The sequence below is a fragment of the Motacilla alba genome, chromosome 21 (assembly GCF_015832195.1).
Source record: "Motacilla alba alba isolate MOTALB_02 chromosome 21, Motacilla_alba_V1.0_pri, whole genome shotgun sequence".
Taxonomy (NCBI): Eukaryota; Metazoa; Chordata; class Aves; order Passeriformes; family Motacillidae; genus Motacilla; species Motacilla alba.
Window position 1 is genome coordinate 4,877,492 of NC_052036.1, and position 21,283 is coordinate 4,898,774.

General features: G+C 49.1%; 1 long non-coding RNA gene across 2 annotated transcripts; it reads left to right on the forward strand.

Moving 5' to 3' along the window:
- Positions 1–11,888: 11,888 nt before the first annotated feature.
- Positions 11,889–20,814, forward strand: LOC119710574. Of its 2 annotated transcripts, none has more exons than XR_005259573.1 (3): positions 11,889–12,406; positions 13,279–13,421; positions 20,730–20,814. It is a non-coding gene; the product is annotated as an uncharacterized LOC119710574 (long non-coding RNA). The 2 variants fall into 2 exon arrangements; XR_005259572.1 differs by lacking the exon at positions 20,730–20,814 and adding an exon at positions 19,249–19,349.
- The last annotated feature ends 469 nt before the right edge of the window (positions 20,815–21,283 follow it).

Genomic DNA, 21,283 nt, shown 5'->3' on the forward strand with positions numbered 1-21,283 from the left:
CCAGCCCTGAGAATGAGAATATTCTGCACTGTTTGCAGCTCTCACCTCCCCAGCACTAAGATCCTGGTGTGTTCGGAGTCTGAGCAAACCTGTCAGTCACCAGCAGCAGTTGCATTCTCTGGGGAACTGAATCCTCTTTGACCTCATGCTTTTCTGAAGGAGATGTTGAGCTGTGAGTAGTGGCAGCCACAGATTCAGGGACTTAGAGAAAGACAAGAGGAAAAACAGAACTTCACCTGCTCCCTGCAGCTCATTCTCTTCTCTCCCATGTTGCCTGTGGGAAGATGGCAATTCAGATACTTCCTGCCCCCTTTACCACCTCTGTTCTCCTGAGGTCACCTCAGCACCTTCCTTCACTACCCTCAGGAAGCTGAAGCTTCAGCACAAACCCCCTGTGTGTCTCCCAGAGAGTTGGATCAGCAGCTGAGTGGGAGAGCAGACAGAGGCTGCTCCAGGGGCTGAGCTGCCCCAGCTGCAGAGCAGAGGTGGAAGACACAGGACACAGGTCACACCTGATTGTCCCCTGGACCATCGAAGGCAGTGAGTCCCTGCCCTTTCCTGTCATCTTTGCTTTCCACATCACACCTTCTCTTGTTCCTGTAACATCCTGTGAGCAGAGACACACACTGACCCAGCCTGCCTGCCCTGGACTGAAGGCACAAACCTCTGAGACAATTTATATCTTCACACCTTCCCAAAGAGTCCAAGCTTACTAGTCCTTATGTTCACCTTTGCTATGGGCACTGTGACATTAGCACGGAAAAAATGAAGGCAGATGTGTGATGATTTTTGTATGCATCATATAATGGTTTTTTTCTGCATTAAACTAGAACAATTCCTCCTTAAATGAGGGAAGAAAGCAGTGTGATTGGAGTTGGAGAGTGATTGAAAAGTATATGAGAATAGAAAATAGAAGATGAGATGCAATCTTAGGGGGAGTGTGATGGCCCTAAACAGAGGCAAGATGCCACCTTGCATCCCTGAAGTTATATAATAACACAGGCACAGAAAAAAATGAAGGCAGATGTGTGATGATTTTTTATGCATCATATAATGATTTTTTCCTGCATAAAACTAGAACAATTCCTCCTTAAATGAGGGAAGAAAGCAGTGTGATTGGAGAGTGACTGAAAAGTACATGAGAATACAAAATAGATAAGATGCAGTCTCAGGGGGAGTGTGATGGCCCTAAACAGACAGAGGCAAGATGCCACCTTGCATCCCTGAAGTTATATAATAACAGAGGCGTGTGATTTCCAGCCAAATGCAGAGTCTATAAAAGAAGCCCGTTGTCGCTCCTGCTCATTCCAGGGGGTCACCATGCCCTAAAAAGCAATCAGTCAATCTTGCAGCTTGCTGGCTTGGAAATTCCAATATGCTGGTAACTGCTCGCTGACTCTTGTTTTTTTCAGGGAGGGAAAGCAGCCCAAACATGTAAAAACAAGGGTCAGTTTGACTCCCTACTCACTTTCTCCAGCTGCAAGGGCCATCCATCATGTGTAGGTATTACAAGGACCTGGTTCTCTGGCTTGTGTCACTAACCATCCTGACCTGGTGCTACTAGGTAGATGTGGTTCCATTTCCTCCTTTTTTCTTAAGCAAAAGCATTTTTTAGATGTGATTTTTCTTTATCTGAGTTAGTTGCCTCTGTATTGTACAGGCTTTTCACAGACAGGCATCCTAGACATGGAGGTTCCCATCTATGTTAATCAAATGATCATGAGAAGAATACAGAAGTGAAGAGTTCCCATTGGATGTCTTCATTCCCCAAGCCATGTAGAACTAAGGAGAGGAACCCTGTTGGAAAATCTATGCCTTAAATCAAGGCATATCTATGCCTTAAATCTCAGAAGCCTGCTGGCTTCTGTCTGAAAATGATCCTGGCTTCCAAAATTGTCTTCTGGCAGGTCCCTGGGGCATTTGGCACTGAATTTGGTTTCCTGGGCAGGTCACTATCACAGTGCACTAGTAGAGTCAAGACTGCACATACAAACTCTGAGCAGATGGATTTAAACTTCTGGTGCCACAGCACACTCTTGAGAAATCCAGGCTAAAGAAGGAGGTGACATCAGGTAACCAGTGCAGACCTGAGCTCTGGGGAGGGCTCTGCTTGTCACAGGTGCCAGAGAGCTCAGGGCACAGCTCCCACCTCCTGCCTCAGATCTGATCCCTGGCTGGAGCCTTGGACCACCATCTGCAAACCCTGGGCATCAGGAGTGTGAATTGAGACCTTCCTTATCTTTTTAGGGTCAGACACTTTGGGGTGTGGCCACCAGCTGTCCTTGGGCATCACTGTTGATCTGATCAGTGTTCCCAGACCTGGGCTGGCACATGGCAGCATTAACTTCAGCTGTAAGATAAGGAGGCAATTCCTTGCTCTCTTTTCCAGGAAACTCCACTATTAGTGCCTTTTTGCAGAGAGCACTGAGGTAAGTGCAGGGTGATCAGCTTGCTGGGGTGTTTTGGTGGCATGAAAACTGCTGTCATAGGGGATAAGAGAAAAAGGGCTCATGTCAGAGGAATGCTAGCAGAAGATAGAAATAGCAATCATGGAGAACAAGTGATATCCAAACACATAATTCCTGTTCCCAGAGCCTGCTGGGAACACTGATTCCCTGCAGAATGCCACACAGAAGTCAGTTCACTCCACAGTCTTACACCTCCTTCAACTCTGCCTACTACAAGTGGCAGCAGAGGTGACAAGCTCATGATCTCTGCTCTCTCAACTGTTAAATGCAGCAAAATAGGTGGTAAAAAAAAATCCATCCATGGGAGAAGAAAGCAATTCTTTGGGTCAGTGTCAGCCTTAGAGAATGGAGGAGTCTCTCAGCTACCAGAAAAAAAAAGAAGCCACAGCAGCTCCTACCTGATTCCTTGAGGTCTTGGGCCACATCTCCCCTTGTTAATGGTAATAAATGTGGAGGAATATGTTTGGCTCAATTCAGCCATGGGATTAAATAGAATCCCAGATCAGCTTGGCTCTCTTCTTCCCCCCAGTAAAATACCTTATGTTCTTTTCTGAGCTCCCATCAGAGCTGCAAATTCATGGAGAACACTTGTGGAGCCAGGCAATGTTTTACTCCTGTTCCAAGGACTGTGAAAAAACAGTGGAGAGAAACACGAGCAAGCACTATCATGTGTGATTTGGTGGCTGAATAGTCTGTAACTTCCAATATTCTGATATTTTTGACTATTCAGTAGAAGCAATCTGACATGTTTCTCAATTGTCTGCTGTAGCCAAAAAACCTTCTTCACCCAGATCAACTATTACAATATTTTTGAATCCTAAACCACATTCAGTTCCTCTGTTGTCCTGTTGTTTTAGCTGAGGTTTAACAAGCATGTTAATCAAATAATCAAATATAGCCTTGAATTTCTCTAGAAGTGATCTGATGCTGATGTAGAAAAATAGAAACCCCAATGTTGATGTCCTGTAGCAAAAGTTTCTACATATGTGAAAAAGCACATAAATAACTTAAAAACGACTCAGTTTAATTGTGCAGTGGAATGCTGTGCTGCCATCATCCCAGGGATACAGCACTGAGCCTCCTGCTCTCATTCTGTTTTACACATGCAGAGTCAAAGCATCTTCATTCCAGTTTTAAAAATAAATGACAGACTTGTAAGTTTTCTTATGTAAAAACTACTGCTTGGCTTTGAATTCAGGCAAGCACACACAGCTCTGACCTCACATCAATTATGAAAATAATGTTAATTCTTTCAAATTCTGAAGCTCAGGATTTTGGAGCAGTTACACTTTCTGGCTGGAGATGTCACATTTCCTGTGATGCAACGTAGGAGGTAGAGTTGCAATCTTCAGCATTTCTCTTTAAAAACCTCTTCCCCTTGCCAGTCGGAGTTGCCAGTGGCTCCTAAAGGCACAGAGCAGAAGTTCTAGTCCATCCTTCCCCTGACCTGAGTTCACTGGAGAAGAGCTGCTTTTGACTGAGCCACAGGAGCCATGCTGAGTTTATTTTAGTTGGGTTTATATTAGGTCTGATTTCTGCTGATCCCTTCATTTTTCATCATTTCATCTGTCTCTTCCAATTGTTCTCGTTGGAGAGGGCTGTGTTTGGAGAGCTCCTGAGCCAGAATGCTGTGCCTGCAGATTCATCTCTGCTCCCTCCCCCAGGCAGTGCCTCACCTGAGCCCTGTGCACCCCTCCTCAGACATTAACTCTGCAAACTGCCCTGAATGTCTCCAGGATTGTTCCTCTGAAGCATGAGGAGCAGCTGAACCCCAGAGAGCTGCTAGTGCTGTTCATAACTGCACATTCTGTTTAACACCTACATGATCTGAATTTGAACTGGGAAGGACTGGGAGGGAGTGGGTGGCCAGAACCTCACTCTGTGGTTGCAGGGGGAATCATAAGGTAAAAGTCATCTGTTGGAAAATAGAAACACGGTGCAAGCCCCAATACCCAGCACTGCTGTTTGATTTCTTCTGACAATTTCACACACAAATAATAAAATAGATTATTTCCATGATGCTTCAGAGTGTCCTTTTGCAGTCTAAGGTACACATCCTTTAAGGCTGGAGGAGCAACTTGTATTCCAGTGATCTTGATTACAGCCAGCAGCCCTGCTTTACATGGGCAATTCTTGCTGTAAAATCAGCCTGTTTTCTTTCAATGGATCATTTTTACATAGATTTCCTTCAGATTTTCATTTATCAGATATTTTATGCACATGATGGTTCTCAGCCAGTGATTTCCTTGCAAGCTCCTCACCATAACTCCCCCTTTGAGTGCTTGCCATTCATTAATGTGCAGTTTTCCTGTGGAATTGGCCATCCCAATCACATGGTGGCTTTGCTTTCTCCTGGCTGGATGCCTTCCAATCCCACAGAAAGCTTTCTAGGGGCTCCAGGATGTCTGGTGATGACTGTGAGATGGCTTCTGGCAGCAGTGTTAATGCAAATGCATATTCGAGTGTGTTCTCATGACATATTTCCAATCCTGTGATCAAAAACGTGCCTATAGACGTTTTCAGCCCCTAACTTGGGACACTGTCAAAAGTGCATTTGCCTTTACTTGCAGCAGAAAATTTTCACAGTTTGGTTTTGTTTCCTTCACTGGATTTGCTCCTCAGCCTCAGATCATCAAGGGAAAAATAATCACACTGGAAATCCTGCAAAGAGTTCATTAAAATAAGAGTGACTCCCAACATCAGGGCATGACATATTTCCACACGAGGGGAATGGCATGATGGTGTTTTGGGATTTGTGTTGCTGCATATTCACCCCTGGTTCATTAAGAAAATACCGAGGTCTAGAGTTGTGCTGCACTGAGGTTTGGGAAGTAAGAAAAGGCAGGAAAAGCACTGCACACTGTTTGACTCTCACCTGTGCCAGCTTGGCCCTGCCAGAGCACTTCCATTTGTTACAGACATAGGAAAGGTGACACAGCAAATGGTACAGTCTCACCTGGTGTCACACAATGAGATAATTTATTATTGGGACAACCAATAATAAATTGGTTATTTATTATTGGTTGTACAATAATAAATTGTATTGCTGGTACAACCCTTAGGGTCACCCAGAGACCCTTTGGTGGCAGCTGACATCATGAGTTTCTCACCTGGCTGGGACTGCCAAAATCTGGGTCAGAAATCCCAACAAAATACAGTATTTGTTCATGATCTGTTGCTTGATTATTTCCCTCTGTATAGACAAACCCTCGTGGCAAATCTCTGAGTGGATTTTCACACTTGCCCTTGACTCATTGGATTAGATTGCTGCTTCCTCTTAAAGCCATAATTACAACATTTCCATGCCTTAAACCAAAACAAGGCTTGGAAACCCAGCCCTGTGGCTGCTGCTGCAGGGATGTTCTGGGAGAAGGGGGAAGGTGCCTGCTGTGCTGAACACAGAGGCTCTGAGGGTTTACTCACAGAAATGTTTGCTCAGTGGCACTCACTATTGGCTTTTTTCTTGGAACTTTGAGCAAACGTAGCCTTTGTTTGCATTTTTCCCTGGGATTTGTTTACTGTTCATTTTTGCTGCACATGCTGTGAGAAATTAAGCCACTATGTCCATATTTTTTTTTCCTTTCTCCTGCTTTCATTCCTTCCCCCCCCTTAAAAATCCTTACAATTCCTTTCATTGCTCGGTGTTAACAGGACAAAAGAAATAAATACTTGAAAGAAGATACAAGCTGTGTTTCTGTTTGACTTCGGAGCTGCTGTGGTAACCGAATACCAGTCTGCAAGGTCAGGAAAAGAAAGGAAGAAATAAGAAAACTGCCCAAAAGCTCAGACCATGGGGCTCATTGGCTTTTGCCCAGCAATTTCCAGCCACATGCCCCGAGAGCTGAGCAGTCACTCTGTAAATCTCGGAGTGTTTCATATAGTTTCCTTGTCATGTGGCCATTAAGTTTTATAACCTTTATATTTCAAGGGGAACAATGAACGTGAATTCCTTGGAAATGCCCTAATGGATCCCACATGTCAGGGGCTGCTCATGCTCTGGTTGCTCTGGAGGTGCTGGACCTGCCTGGGGATGGCTGGTGCTGGCTCTGGGCCCCTGGAGTGCCTGGCCAAGGGACCCACTGCTGGCTGCTGCTGTCCTCCTGCTGGTGCTGAGCTCACTGTCCAGCCACGCCAGGACCACTGTCTGTCTGTCTGTCTGTCTGGCTGGCTGGCTGGCTGGCTGGCTGGCTGGCTGAGCCCCTGGGGCTGCTCAGGGCCTGCAGGACATCTCTGCAGGGCAAGGGAGCACCTCAGGGTCATGAATGGGCACAGCAGGGACAGGGAAAGGGAAAGGGAAGGGGAAGGGGAAGGGAAAGCGAAAGGGAAAGGGAAAGGGAAAGGGAAAGGGAAAGGGAAAGGGAAGGGGAAAGGGAAAGGGAAAGGGAAAGGGAAAGGGAAAGGGAAGGGGAAAGGGAAAGGGAAAGGGAAAGGGAAGGGGAAAGGGAAAGGGAAAGGGAAAGGGAAGGGGAAAGGGAAAGGGAAAGGGAAAGGGAAAGGGGAAAGGGAAAGGGAAGGGGAAAGGGAAAGGGGAAAGGGAAAGGGAAGGGGAAAGGGAAAGGGGAAAGGGAAAGGGAAGGGGAAAGGGAAAGGGGAAAGGGAAAGGGAAAGGGAAAGGGAAAGGGAAAGGGAAAGGGAAAGGGAAAGGGAAAGGGAAAGGGAAAGGGAAGGGGAAAGGGAAAGGGAAAGGGAAGGGGAAAGGGAAAGGATCACCAGTCCTGGATCCAGGACTGACCCAGCTGCTGGGATGTCATTCTTGGTTTCAGCATGGATCCAGCTGATGGGATGTCCAGGATCCTGGGGACGCCACCCAGGCTTTGGGGGGTGCCCTTTTGTGGCCAGGGTTTCCCATTGTCAGGATTGTTTTCTCACTTTCTATGCAGACCAGGTGTCACAGATGTTCTTTCAGAGCTTTCTGGAAATGGGTCAGAGGCTTTGTGGGTCTCTGGTGATCTTGACCCCCCCTCAGAGTCCCTGCCCACTTCCAGCCTCATTCCTGTGCTTGTGCTGTGCTTATCTCCAGGAGCTTGAGCAAGGATGTTTGTCCCAGGAAAATGCTGCCCTCCCTCCCCACGGGCCCTTCTCCAGCCACATCTTGTTCTCTCTCACGGAGTGTTATCAACAACAATCCTTGTTTGTCATCAACAACAATCCCTGCTTGCAACAACAGCCCTTGGCTGGCTCCACGGCCCCCCTGCTCCCAGTGTGTGACACACAGTCATTGATTTCCTGGGATTCTGCATCCCAGGGCTGGGCTGGGGCTCGAGGGGAACCCTTCAGAGCTGTGGGAAGGGGCAGGTCGTAGAGAAACCCCAGAACCCCAAGTGATCCTCACCAGCTCACCAAAGGCTGTCAGGGTCATGGGTTTCCCTGTCCTTGGCTTTAATTTAGGATCCCAGACTATTTTGGATAGGAAGGGATCCCAGAGGGGGTCCTCCATTGAGTCCAACTCTTGAATGGCCTGTACAGGGGTTGGAGCCACAGCTTTGGTGTTAGCAGCACCGCGCTGGGCTGATCTCACTTGTTCCCTTGTTTTAAGCATCATTCCTGCATCTCTTGGTGTCACACAGTCCCTGGGGTGCAGGGGCTGTGTCTGAGCCTGTTCTGGCAGCAGCAGCCACTGGAATTGTGCCCTGAGTGCCTGGAGGGGAGCGCTGTGTCTGCGGGGGCCTGGCTGCAGTCATGGGGGGCAAAACTCTTCCCCAGGAGCCTGAGGAGTCTGCGAGGCTCAGGAGCTGAGCAACCTGCCCCAGAGGCTGAAAGGGTGAATTTCTGATTGCTGCCCTCTTACATTTGTATGATGTGGGATGGTTTTTTGGGAGCAGGGGAGGGAGTTTTTGGGGTTTGCATGTTTGTTGTGGGTTTTTCTTGGTTTTGTTTGGGATTTTTCCTCACAAACAGAAGCCTCTAGGTTGGATACATGGAGAAGAGGACATAGCTTTGAAGTTTGACCTGTTAATTGCCCTCCTGTATTTTTAAAGTGAAAGTTGTGTCTCTCCAAGTTTTCACAAGCTCTTTTCTGTCATGAACAAACTTGGGGTTTTGGGTTGAATTATTAAAATGGCTGCATCCACTATGTGCAGTCCTTTTTTTCAAATTAGGTGATTCTTAAGCTGCACCTGTAAACAATTTGAGCTGCATTGCATTCAGCTTGTCTTTAATTATGCTGGAATGGCATCTTTTGAAGTAGTTTTGCTTTTCTGTGCCGTGGCTGGAAGGAGCAAACAGGGATCTGTGGCCCTGATTGACTTTCTCTCTCACCTGTTGGAACAACCCTGTTCCTTTTTCCCCACCCACTAATTCCAGCAGTTTTGAAGAGGCATTAAAATCCATGACAAAGTTTGCACAAAGGATTCCTTGTATGGAAACGATACATTGTTGGTTATTTTATACATTAATTACGTTGAGGCAGTGGTGAGTTCCAGTGCTGGCCCTGCTGCTGAGGAACTCAGGTACCAGGGGAGTGGTGCCATGTGGGCTGAGGGGTTTTTGTGGCTCCTCAGTTTACTCATGCAGCAGTTTGAAGTTTCATGTCTTCCTGACAACCTTACTTGGCTCTTCTCTGCAGCTTTCATGCCTTGAGCACGTGGAGCGTTGGATGGGGAGGGTGGTGCTGGATCATGAGCTTTGGCAGCAGCCTGGGGTTTTTATGTCAAAGTACTCTTTGTAAACTGGTATTTTGCTGCTTTGGTGTGGGAGTGGTGAAGTTTGGAATGGATGCTGTCACTAAATTAGTGACCACATCAGAACAAGGCCAGTCTTCACTGCTTGCAGAGAAACAAAACCGTGTGTCAAGGCAAGGTCATCTGCCTTGAGAAAAAGTGTAATATTGCTCTAATAATAATTTCCACTTATTGTAAAGCTGTCAGACTGCTTCTGCCCTCCCTGTCAGTGGCACGGGAACTTTGTGTGTCCAGACACACTGTAATGGAGTTTTGGGCACTCTGATGACGCAGACTGTAAAAATAAAAATAAAAATAAAAATAGAAATAAAAAGAAGAAGAAGAAGAAGAAGAAGAAGAAGAAGAAGAAGAAGAAGAAGAAGAAGAAGAAGAAGAAGAAGCTGTCTGTGAGTCTCTCTTGGACCTGAGGCAGCTCAGGTGTACCAAAGCCATAGCACAGCTCTGAGGTTCTTTTGTCAGGTCAAAAATGATAATATTTACAGGAAGCATTTGTTCTGCTCCATTCACAGAATCTTAGGCACACCCTAAGTCACCCTCCCACAGAGGCAGGGAGGTGGGAGCAGGGTGTCAGCAGGTGGGAATGGCAGTGTGGATTCTGGGGAGCAGGGTGTCAGCAGGTGGGAATGGCAGTGTGGATTCTGGGGAGTGCCAGCAGGTGGGAATGGCAGTGTGGATTCTGGGGAGTGCCAGCAGGTGGGAATGGCAGTGTGGATTCTGGGGAGCAGGGTGCCAGCAGTGGGAATGGCAGTGTGGATTCTGGGGAGCAGGGTGCCAGCAGTGGGAATGGCAGTGTGGATTCTGGGGAGCAGGGTGCCAGCAGGTGGGAATGGCAGTGTGGATTCTGGGGAGCAGGGTGCCAGCAGTGGGAATGGCAGTGTGGATTCTGGGGAGCAGGGTGCCAGCAGTGGGAATGGCAGTGTGGATTCTGGGGAGTGCCAGCAGTGGGAATGGCAGTGTGGATTCTGGGGACCTGAGGTGCCAGCAGTGGGAATGGCAGTGTGGATTCTGGGGAGCAGGGTGCCAGCAGGTGGGAATGGCAGTGTGGATTCTGGGGAGCGTGAGGTGCCAGCGGTGGGAATGGCAGTGTGGATTCTGGGTACCTGAGGTGCCAGCAGTGGGAATGGCAGTGTGGATTCTGGGGAGCAGGGTGCCAGCAGTGGGAATGGCAGTGTGGATTCTGGGGAGTGCCAGCAGTGGGAATGGCAGTGTGGATTCTGGGGAGCCTGAGGTGCCAGCGGTGGGAATGGCAGTGTGGATTCTGGGTACCTGAGGTGCCAGCAGTGGGAATGGCAGTGTGGATTCTGGGTACCTGAGGTGCCAGCAGTGGGAATGGCAGTGTGGATTCTGGGGAGCAGGGTGCCAGCAGTGGGAATGGCAGTGTGGATTCTGGGGAGCCTGAGGTGCCAGCAGTGGGAATGGCAGTGTGGATTCTGGGGAGCCTGAGGTGCCAGCAGTGGGAATGGCAGTGTGGATTCTGGGGAGCCTGAGGTGCCAGCAGTGGGAATGGCAGTGTGGATTCTGGGGAGCAGGGTGCCAGCAGTGGGAATGGCAGTGTGGATTCTGGGGAGCCTGAGGTGCCAGCAGTGGGAATGGCAGTGTGGATTCTGGGGAGCCTGAGGTGCCAGCAGTGGGAATGGCAGTGTGGATTCTGGGGAGCCTGAGGTGCCAGCAGTGGGAATGGCAGTGTGGATTCTGGGGAGTGCCAGCAGTGGGAATGGCAGTGTGGATTCTGGGGAGCAGGGTGCCAGCAGTGGGAATGGCAGTGTGGATTCTGGGGAGCCTGAGGTTAAACACCAAAGGGAGCAGCAGCTGCTCAGTGGAGCAGGGACAGCTCAGCAGGTTTGGTTTGTGCCTTGCTCTGAAGCTGTGCCCAGTTCATTGAGAAGCCTGTCAAACGCACTTTGTGTTGCCCTGAGGAGTGTTGGGAACAGTCCTGAGCACAGCAGGAAAGCAAGAGGAGCCTGCCAGGAGCGCGTGTCCCGGGCAGCTTCTGCTGCAGTTTGCATCACCAGCGCTGAGCTCTGACGTGGGGAGCCAGGAGGTGCTGGGAGGGCGTTCACAGAGCACTGCCCTGCACTTCAGGGGATGGCAGGGGTTCTTGTCACCCATTTTTTGGGCAAGAGGCAGGATGGGGGGAAGCTGTGGATTACCAGGGAAAGGGAAACTGCACAGCAGCTTCTGAACAAACTTTGGCTGCATTCTGCAGTGAGTAGCTTGTGGATGCATAAAGGTCTGTGGATCAGGGAATCCTGTTCTCCAAAGAGCAGCAGTAGCACATCTTGGTACTCTCCAGCCTTTCCTCTACTGACTTTATGGGATTTGGGGGAGAAAAGCCCTTCAGGGTCCCCCTGCTCATGTTCTGTGTCACTGCAGCTGCTGCTCTCTGCTTTGCAAAATTGAAATTCGTCTGTCGCGTTCCTTTTGAGGATCTGGAGCTGCAGCGATGAGGTGATGGGCACAGTGGGCTCACTGGCATCTTGGGGCTGTGGAGGTGGCAGCTGGGTGCCAGTCCCCTAGCAAGGGCTGCCGGGGGGGTCAGGGATCCATCATAAGCCACTTTAGGAAGTGTTGCATCCTCAGAAGAGCAGGAGGTGCAGCGGGTGCAGGGTGGGGGTGCAGGGGGTGCCATCCAGCCTCGGGAAGGCTGATGAGCTGCAACACCGTGTCAGGCAATGTTGCTGACTGTGGGGCTTTTGTGCTTGCTCTCGATGAAGTTTAGAGCATAAATAATGATTATCTGAGCCGTGCTCAGGCTCTGCTCTGTGCTTGGCCCTGTGTCCCACCCCCGCTCCCCTGGGCAGGGTCAGGGAGAAGGGAATTGAAGGCGGTGTCTTTGGCTGACACCAGCCCGCTGGGGAGGGATGAGAGGAAGGGGGTCTTGGGGGCTGGGTTCAGAGCAAGGTTAGCCAAATATCGGATAAATTAAGCAAGAGAAACAGACAGCTCAGCTTGCAGTGAACTTTTCACCCAGCTAACCTGTTCCTCACCCTGCCTTGCACAGGTGGAGTGCCACTGGAGCACAAGCCTTGCTCCCCCTTTCTCCCTTCTTGCTGGGGTGAGGCATGGCCAAGGGGAGAGCAGGAGCTGCTCTGAATCCCAGGAATATCACAGCTCTGATCTGTGGTATGAGAGCCCTGAAGTTCACACCATTACTGCAGAGGGGTTAGTCCCTGTTTGCTGCGGGGGGAATGAGGACTGATGATTGCTGGTCACAGAGGATTGGGAAGAATTCCATATTGGAGAGGGCAAGGAACAAATGTGAGTGTCTAAAAGCAATGATTAGAGATTCTTTGTGGGAAAACACAAGGCTGGTGGGAATTCTGGTGTTTATTTCTCTGACTTTTCTTCTGCATTTGCAGCACAAGTAAATACAAATAATTGCTGACAGATGTTGTAAAAACAGAGCATTTTGCTAACCATGGAGGTTAATTTTTTTAGGTTAATAATAGATACTGATAACTCAACATGGTGTACTTGGCTCAAACTCACATTACCTTGTTGAAGTGGGCTCTGCTCCAGATGCATGTGTGGAACCAAGTGCTGGACTTCTTCTCTTGACCCTTCCCTAAATCCCCATGGTCTCCACTCCCCCCTCCCCAGAAAGCTCCAAACAAATTAAAGTTCCTGGGGTTTAAGTAGTTGCTCCATCACAATCAGTGTGCACTGGTGAGGCCTGAAGGTTTTTATCTTCTTTCTTAGCCCATATCTCTGGTTTGCCAGGTCTGTTGGAGAGCAGTGCCTTGTGTGCTTCAGTCTTGGGTTGAAAACCACCGTGTTGAAATTGGAACTCCGGGGTTCTCTAATCTTCCTTTTCCCTTTTCTCTCATCCTAGGTGAGGAAGGTCTGAAACCAAGAGCAGCTCTCTAATGCACAGTATTTCCAGGAGCCAGGTCCTGTATTTTTCTCTGTGTGCTTAAATTCCATAAAAGTCCAAAAAGTAAAAAAAAATGGTTGTAGACCCCTCTCAAGAAACTCCTTCAGGCAGTGCACTTCTGGGTGGCAGATGCTGGGAGCTGTGTGTCTGAAAAGGGAAGAGCAACCTGGAGATAATCCCTGACTTCAGGAAGCTAAGAGCCCTCCTGGAGCAGTGAGTAATTCCAGCTTTGCCTCCTGCTCTGTTCCTCACACAGGGACGGTTTCCATCCCCATTTTGGATCCGGGAAGTTCCCTGAGCTCCCTGTAAATGTCTGCTCACGCCCAGCTCCTCAGCCACGGCCGGGTTTAGGTGACTGCTGCAAAGGAGCCCTGGCAGCATGCAGTATTTTGCCCACAGGTGAGAAGCAAGCATGGGCTGGGTGATGGAGGTGTTTTGTGTTGGCAGAAAATGGCCATGGCTGTGCAGCTTGGGAAAAGGGGGTGTGTCATGTGGAAGGTGTGGAGAAAGGGATAAGGACTGTGATGTGGTTACTGTTGAATTCCTGAGCCTGCTGATGGTTGTTGATTGAAGAGTTTTTCCCTTCTCCTGCAGCTGTTTCAGAAGGTAAAAGGAGTTGAGATGTGCACAAGGCAGCACCACCTCTGCTGCCCTTCCCCTGCAAGGATGGGAGCTCTTGGGTGGGTTTGATGAACCCAGAGAATGGATTCTGTTCAAACTCACTCTGTTTGCTTGGTTTGGGCTGTCGTGGTGTTCTTCTGGTTTGGGTTTGTTCCCTCAGGATGGTTCTGGCTGGCTGATTTTACAACCTGTAGCTTCAAACACAAATTCCACCCTTGGGGAGGGCACAGGGCAAGGACAAGGTCATCAGATAAGTGAGGCTACTCCTTCTCCAGCAGTTCAGGCGGATCCACCAGAGCTCTAAGTAACATCATAATCTTGCCAAAGACAAATTTGCCTCTCTGATCTGTCAGAGAGTGTATTCTCCACAAAACCTGCTCGCTTTTTGCTGTGCTGGTGAAGTTTCCCAGACCTGTTTGGCCAATCACACTGTGGCTCCAAACCCCTGTCGTGGCAGGCTGGCGGCTTCTACTGGATTTTTTACTGCCCCTTGAGTGACATCATTTAAATGATGAGTCTCCGAGATGATTCATACCAGAAAAGATCTAATAATTGTTACCAGTTATTCAGATCCGTGTTACTGATTTCCCGCATCCTCCCACTGGTCCCTTGAGCTCCCCCACCCACTCGTTTTCCCTGATATTTCCCAGCCTTTCTGCCTGTGGGCTCACTGTGCCCTCTTCTGTGTTAAGGTGTAAGTGTCTGCTCTCCCCAGAGGAGCATCCAGGGCTTGGCTGCTGCAGCTTGGAGGGACAGGGACCCCTGGCAGCTCCAGGGCAGCTCGCCACGGCGTTGGTGGCACATCCCTGAGCCCCGTGCTGTGCTGGCAGGCTCTGGGCTGGCCGCTTCAAAGCTGGCTGAGCGCTGGATGTGCTGCAGAGCTGGGGTCACAGGGCCAGGCTGGGATCTCTGGGCACTTTGCACAGCTCCCTGCTCTGCCGAGGCTCCCACCAGGAGCAGCCTGGGCTGCTCTTGCTGCTTGAGCTGTTCCTGCTGCTCCAGGTGGGGCTGGGGTTGTCTCTTCTCTCACAAATGAAGTTCCTCAGCTCGTGAGCTCGTTTCTGCAGCGCTGTGAGGTGAAATCTGCACCACGCAGTGATTTGTGTGGTGCATACAAACAGCTGCCATTCAGAGCAGTGTTTCAGCCAGCTCCTCAGTCTGGCTCCTTTTCCTCATCATCTTCTCTGTTTTATCCTGGTGCATTTTCCCTTGATCTTTGAGTCCCTTCAACAGCTGTATTCTCAACTTGTTTTCACCCAGGGTGAGATGGATCCAGAGCCCAGTGATGCAAAAGGGTTCTAGGTATCCACAATGAAGTATTTGAGAACACGCTGGTATTGTGGCAGCTGAACCTCTAAAGCTGATTTTGGAGCTATTTTCAGCTGTGTTACTGCCTTGTGCAAGGCCTTAAAGAAACTGTGGCTATACAGATCTACAGAGCTGTCCCAACAAGGGAAACAGCCTTCACCCTTCCTATTCATCAGCCCCAGGGTGGGTTTTTGGTCTGGCTGCTGGTTACTGGGGCGTGGGAGAGTCATTAGTTTGAAATTTGTGGTGTCAAAAATTCTTATCCAGGAAGTAAAGAGCCCCTTCTGTTGTGAAGCTCATTAGCTCACTCTTGCTGGGAGGGGCTGGGAGGGCAAGAACCAAAACTCAGAGGGTTCTCCCCAGCATTTGAGGGAAATTCTTTACTTTGCCGACAGTGACAAGGAGAATGAAGAGATATTGAGGAAACAGGACACAGAGACAAGGTCTCAGTTAGTAGAGGACCACTTTGGATGACTAAAAACATTTGGTTCATTTCCTAGACTCCAGTTTTTTAAAGGAAAAAACCCCTTTGTTTGAGGTTTTCCTATAGAGGAGACATGAAGATATTGAATGTTTAGAATACTAAAGAAAGGCATCTGTCATATAATCCAGATTCACACGGGATTCCCAGATAGTCTAGTGAATTTGTGGGTCATATTGGTGCAAATAAACAGGATGATGACGAGACCTGTGGCTTGCTGGTCCTGATTCTGAAGTTCAGCCCCAGGGAGTTTTCATCTGGAGGGCACTTGGGAAGCCCTGGGGCTGTGCCCTGTTCCCTTTGGGGGAGAAGCCCTGTGTCACTATAGGACACGGAATAACATGATGTGGACACGCTGCTCTTTCAAGGTAAAAGAGCTTTTTAATTTCTGACTTCAATATTAATAGATTTTTAAAAGTGGCAGTGGTTTGGAGGGTGACAGTGCCACCTCTCCAATGACACTGGACAAACCAACAGCCCATCAAATTTATTTTCTTCTATAAAAGAAGGCAAAGCAATGAGTTATTTATGTAAAGTGTGTGAGAAAGTTTGTCCTAAGAATGTAAACATCAGAAGGCTTAGAAAATCTTAAAGAATCAAGACAACAGGCCTGTGCCACACGTGTTGGCTCAGCAGAACGAGCTGCCCCAAAAGAGCAGCAGAGAGCCTTTCCTCCTTTCTGCAGGGGATTTCTGGCTGCTCTTGTGCAAGCGGCTGGGCTGGCACTGCAGCCCCTCTGCGTCAGCAGCAGGGCAGCCGAGGGGAAGAGCAGCTTGGCACAACCTTTGCCGTGTTATTTATTAACACTTTGCAGTCCCCTGGAAAATGAACTTTGGGAACACTGGGAAAAGGCCGGGAATCAGCAAATCCATTGTGTTGCGCTGACAGAAAGATACTGTTACAACACACTTCAGCTGCCAGCTTGCTGCAGTCACTCAATCCATCACGGTGGGCTGGGGGATCGCAAGGCAGTGAAACTCAGCCTGGCGTGTTATTTTAGTCTTACATGGACTGTGAGATAAACGGGGCATGAACCGGCCCCCTGGCAGGGGGGCGACCCCCGGCGCCCTCATTAAAGTGCCAATCAAAAAGAGTAATGGCAGGGGGAATGGAAAACTGGCTCCTGCAGCCTCGCCCCGCGCTCCAGCCCGGCAACTCGCACAAGCCAAGGGAAATATTTCTGTTCTGAACGGCAGCCAGGCCTCCAGAAATGCTCCCTGCTCCTCGTGGAGCTCCGAGGCTGCTCCGGTGTTGTGTGCTGGAAACCTGTCCCCAAGGCTGGCTGTGAGCACAGACTCACAGGATCACAGAACCACCAAACCACCAAATCACAGAATCACAGACTCACAGAATCACAGAACCACCAAATCACAGAGTCTGCAAATCACAGAACCACCAAATCACCAAATCACAGGATCATCAAATCACAGAGTCACAGGATCACCAAATCACAGAGTCTGCAAATCACAGAATCACCAAATCAGCAAATCACAGGATCATCAAATCACAGGATCACCAAATCAGCAAATCACAGGATCACCAAATCACAGAGTCAGCAAATCAGCAAATCACAGAATTCACAGAATCACTGGTTTGGAAGAGACCTTCAAGATCATCGAATCCAACCCAGCCCCAACAGCTCAACTAAACCCTGGCACCCAGTGCCACATCCAGGCTGTGTTGAACACACCCAGGGATGGTGACTGCACCACCTCCCTGGGCAGCCATTCCAGTACTTTATCACTCTTTCTATAAAAAACTTTTCCTAATATCCAGCCTCTATTTCCCTTGGTGCAGCTTGAGACTGTGACCTCTGGTTCTGTCAGTGCTGCCTGGAGAAAGAGCCCAACCCCAGCTGGCTACAGCCACCTTTCAGGGAGCTGTAGAGAGTGACAAGGTCACCTCTGAGTCTCCTTTTCTCCAGGCTGAACACCCCCAGCTCCCTCAGTGGTTCCTCACAGGGTTTGTGTTCCCAGCCCCTCTCCAGCCTCGGTGCCTCCTCTGGATGTGCTCAAGGGAGCTGGGAGGCTCCTCGCTGGCTGCACCCTGAGCGAGGTGTGGATGTGGCTTCTGTGGATGCTCAGCCCCGGGGTTGTGCCCACGGTCACCCAGTGAGGGGTTTTCTGTCAGAAGCGGTGCCTGGGCCAGTGATTGTGTGGGAAGCTGCAGTGAAACCTCTCTCAGCTGCAGTGAAACCTCTCTCAGCTGCAGTGAAACCTCTCTCAGCCGCAGCAGTGCTGCCCTGCTCTGTGTGCCCGGGGTGTGGGTGTGGAGCCCTGGGCTCTGGGGGTTATTTCCACTGGAGCCCACAGCAAATCGACCCTGGATAATCTTGGGGGGCATACAGCCATGAGGCTGAGGCACGGGAGCAGCGCTGAGCTGTCACTGACAGTGGGGCTCAGAGCCCTGGGCTCTGCCCTGACAATGGCCCTTTGGGGCTGGGAGAGCTCCCAGCACTGCTGGGGGATTCCTGGATGCCCTGAGAGGTGTTCTGGGTGATGTATAAATACATGTTCTTCTGCACGTTGATTTCCCTCTGGTGTGTGCTCAAAGGAGAGGGGAAAAGGTGTCTGTGGGAAGAAGGGTGAGTGAAGCTGTGCCGTGTAATGTGGATTTTTACTGTTAGAAATCAGGAAGCTGAAAGTGGGGGAGTTGGCTCTTAAACCTGCTTATAAATGTCAGCTCTGGTGTGATCTCACTGTGATTATGACCTTGGCAGCTGTTTATTTTTGCTCACAAGGTTTTATCAGCAGCCCAGACTTTCTCCAGGTAGATACTGGTCTGATTTAAAGAATATTTTTTTTTATGGACAGGATCAGCAGTTGGGATTAGAGTTAATGAAGCAAAGTGTATGAGTAATAAGATCAAGGAATGACAACTGCCACAAAACAAGGAGGTCCCCTGTGAAGGTGGCATCTTATTGTCTACTGAGGTTGGTACAGATTAGAGGCACCCAACACAGAGAGGAAGGAAATGTGTCCAGGTCTGGAGCCCTCAGCAGAGGAAAGACATGAACAGATCCAGAGGAGGCCACAGAGATGCTCCAAAGGCTGGAGCTGTCTGGAGCCAGGCTGGGAGAGCTGGAGGTTACCAGCCTGGAGGAGAGAGGGCTCCAGGGAGACCTTAGAGCCCCTTCCATTAATTCAAGAGGCCTTGCTAGAAAGATGGGGATAAATCTTTAGCAGGGCCTGCAGCTGTAGGAGGAGGGAAAGTGGTCTTAAAGGGAAGGGGAGTAGACTCAGACCGGATATAAGGAAGAAAATGTTGCAATGAAGATGAGGCACAGTCACAGGTTGCCCAGAGCAGTGGCAGATCCATGGAAAGATCCAAGCCAAACAATTCTGTGACTATAAATTGCATGATTGGAGTCAGCTTTGTACTGAGCCAGGCCAGAAAAAATTATTGTACCCATTTATACACAAAATTCTAGAACATTTGCCTGTCTGAACTGGGGAATAAGGATGCTGTCTCTGGATAATCCTTTGAAGGATCATGAAAGTGCTGTCATACCACAAATAAAGATATGTTCTGGCACAGAAGGCAGTGCTGAATAGAATCTTCCCATTTCTGGGATGTTTACCTCAAACACTGTTTCCTTCATACTTTGAGATTCAAAGAAATCCAGAAAAGGATCAATGGAAGGGCCTAGAGTTGCTTACTGGCAGAGGGGAGACCCCAGGGGTGATGCTCCTGCTGCTGGACCTGCTGCAGGGGCCTTGCCTTGCCAAGAGAAGGTTGGGGGGAGTCTGGCCATGCAAATAGTGGGTTACTTGTAACAATTATTTTCTTTTTTCCTCCCGTTAAACCTGCATGCAGGCACAGGTTTTTTTTGCTACATCATTATTTTGATACCCAGTGGTTTGTAGGGCTGGATGTCAGTTGTTTGCCAAAGGCCTCGGAGCAGCAGTGCTCAGGAATGGTGAGTCACCCTCCTGGGGCAGAGCAAATGTTTGCTTTTGTGGTGTCTGGAGGGCTGAGGGATAGCTGGTATGATGGATTTCTCCTTTATTTATTAGAATTCCTCTGCAGCTGCAGCATGCAGGGGATTTTTTTTTTTTTTGCTGGCATTATCAGAACCCATTGTTCCGCAGCTCCCATCCACAGCCCTTGTCCTCTGGGTGACCCAGCCATTTATCCAAAATGGAAATGCACATGGAAGCTGTTTACTTGGCCCATGGCCTTTCAGTGCTTTTGAGTCAGCCCAGAGCAGGCCTGAGGTGCAGGGCTGCTTTGTGCTCAGCCCAGGGTCGGGCAGTGGAGAGTCAGCTACAGGGAAGAAACCCCAAAAACCCAAACACACACACACCAGCCGGCCCCTGGACACTGCTGGGTGAGAATTCCTGGCACAGATAATGCCAGTACCTGCTCTGGCTGACAATGCCAGAGCAGCTGTGGCTGCCTCATCCTTGGAAATGCCCCAGGCCAGGCTGGACAGAGCTTGGAGCAGCCTGGGGCAGTGGAAGGTGTCCCTTCCTGGCAGAGGGAGGATGGGTTGGTCTTTAAGGTCCCTTCCCACCCAAAGCAGTCTGGGATTCTGATGCTCTGTTCACCTTGAGTGCCCCCAGGCCCTGAGCAGAGCTGACCCCTCGAAGGGAACTGCAGTTTGCACCCACAGCATTTGTATTTCTGGCCAGAAATGTGCCGTGGTTCTACTAAGCAAAACAGTGTGACTCTTTTCCCCCAGTGTTTGTCAGTGGTTAATGAGTAACCTTTTCTTTCTGGCAGGAATCCTCGTCAGATTCTGCCCTCTCCTGCACCGAGGCACGGGCAGGGCTGGTCACAGACCCAGCTGGGTTGAGTTCCCAATTCCAGTTCTCAGTTCCCAATCTCCCACTGCAGAAAATCTGCTCTGGAGAACCACAGCAACTCCACGGTTCACTCAAACTGCTCCCAGTGCTGTTCACAAAACATTTCCTCGGCCAGGGATGGTTGTGGCAGGGGAGAGCAGATGGGTTTGTGCTGCCCTGAGCCCTCTGTCAAAGCTCTCGGAGCAGCTGGGAGCCACCAGCAGCTGGAAGAAATGGGCTGCAGGAAAGTCAAACCTGTAACACAAAGGGAGCTGGAAGTGCTTTGTCCCAGTCCTGCATTTGATAAAATTAAGCAACATAATGTGGAGTAAGAGTGTGCTGTCAAGCTGGAATGCTGCAGCAATCCAAGCTGGAGTCTGAAGTTTATTATATTATTATGTTATTATTTTATTTGTATTATTTTTATTTTTTTGTATTGTTTTTTATTATTTTATTTTGCTTTATTGTATTTGTTTTCAGAAAGTTGAAGTTGTTCTTTCTTTGCAACAGCCCTGCCTTCAGGAGGCTGGAATGGAGGAGTTTGGAACACAGCTTTTGCTTTTCAAGAGAATTTTGAGGTATATGTACATTTGGGGGTGGGTGTATGTATTTAAAGAAGTAGTACAGATGCATCCACGTGCTCAGTGTTATTGTCAGATGAAAATTTGTATAATTGCATTTTGAGCAACTCTTAATTCAAATGTGCTTTGATTTGGCTTTGTTGTTCTTTTTTTTTAATATCTGTGCAACAACCTGTAACCTAAAGAGAATATATTGACTGAAAGCTGCTTGTTCAGTGTGAGGTACCCGAGGTGCCGTCCTAGTGAGCAGCAAATCTCAGAGGGCTCCTCTGAGAAGGAAAACAGAGCAAGTCTGAGAGGGTTTGTCAGCCCAGTGGGTTGTGCACTGGAGGAAGCAGGTCTGTCCTAAACAGTGTTGGAGAGAGAAAAAGAAGTTTAAATAATATATCTAGTTGGGCTAAGATGTTACAAAGTATTTTATTGAAAAGAAAAGAGATAAATGTTGAAAAGCATCGTGCAGTTTAGGAAATGAGACAGTGAAGA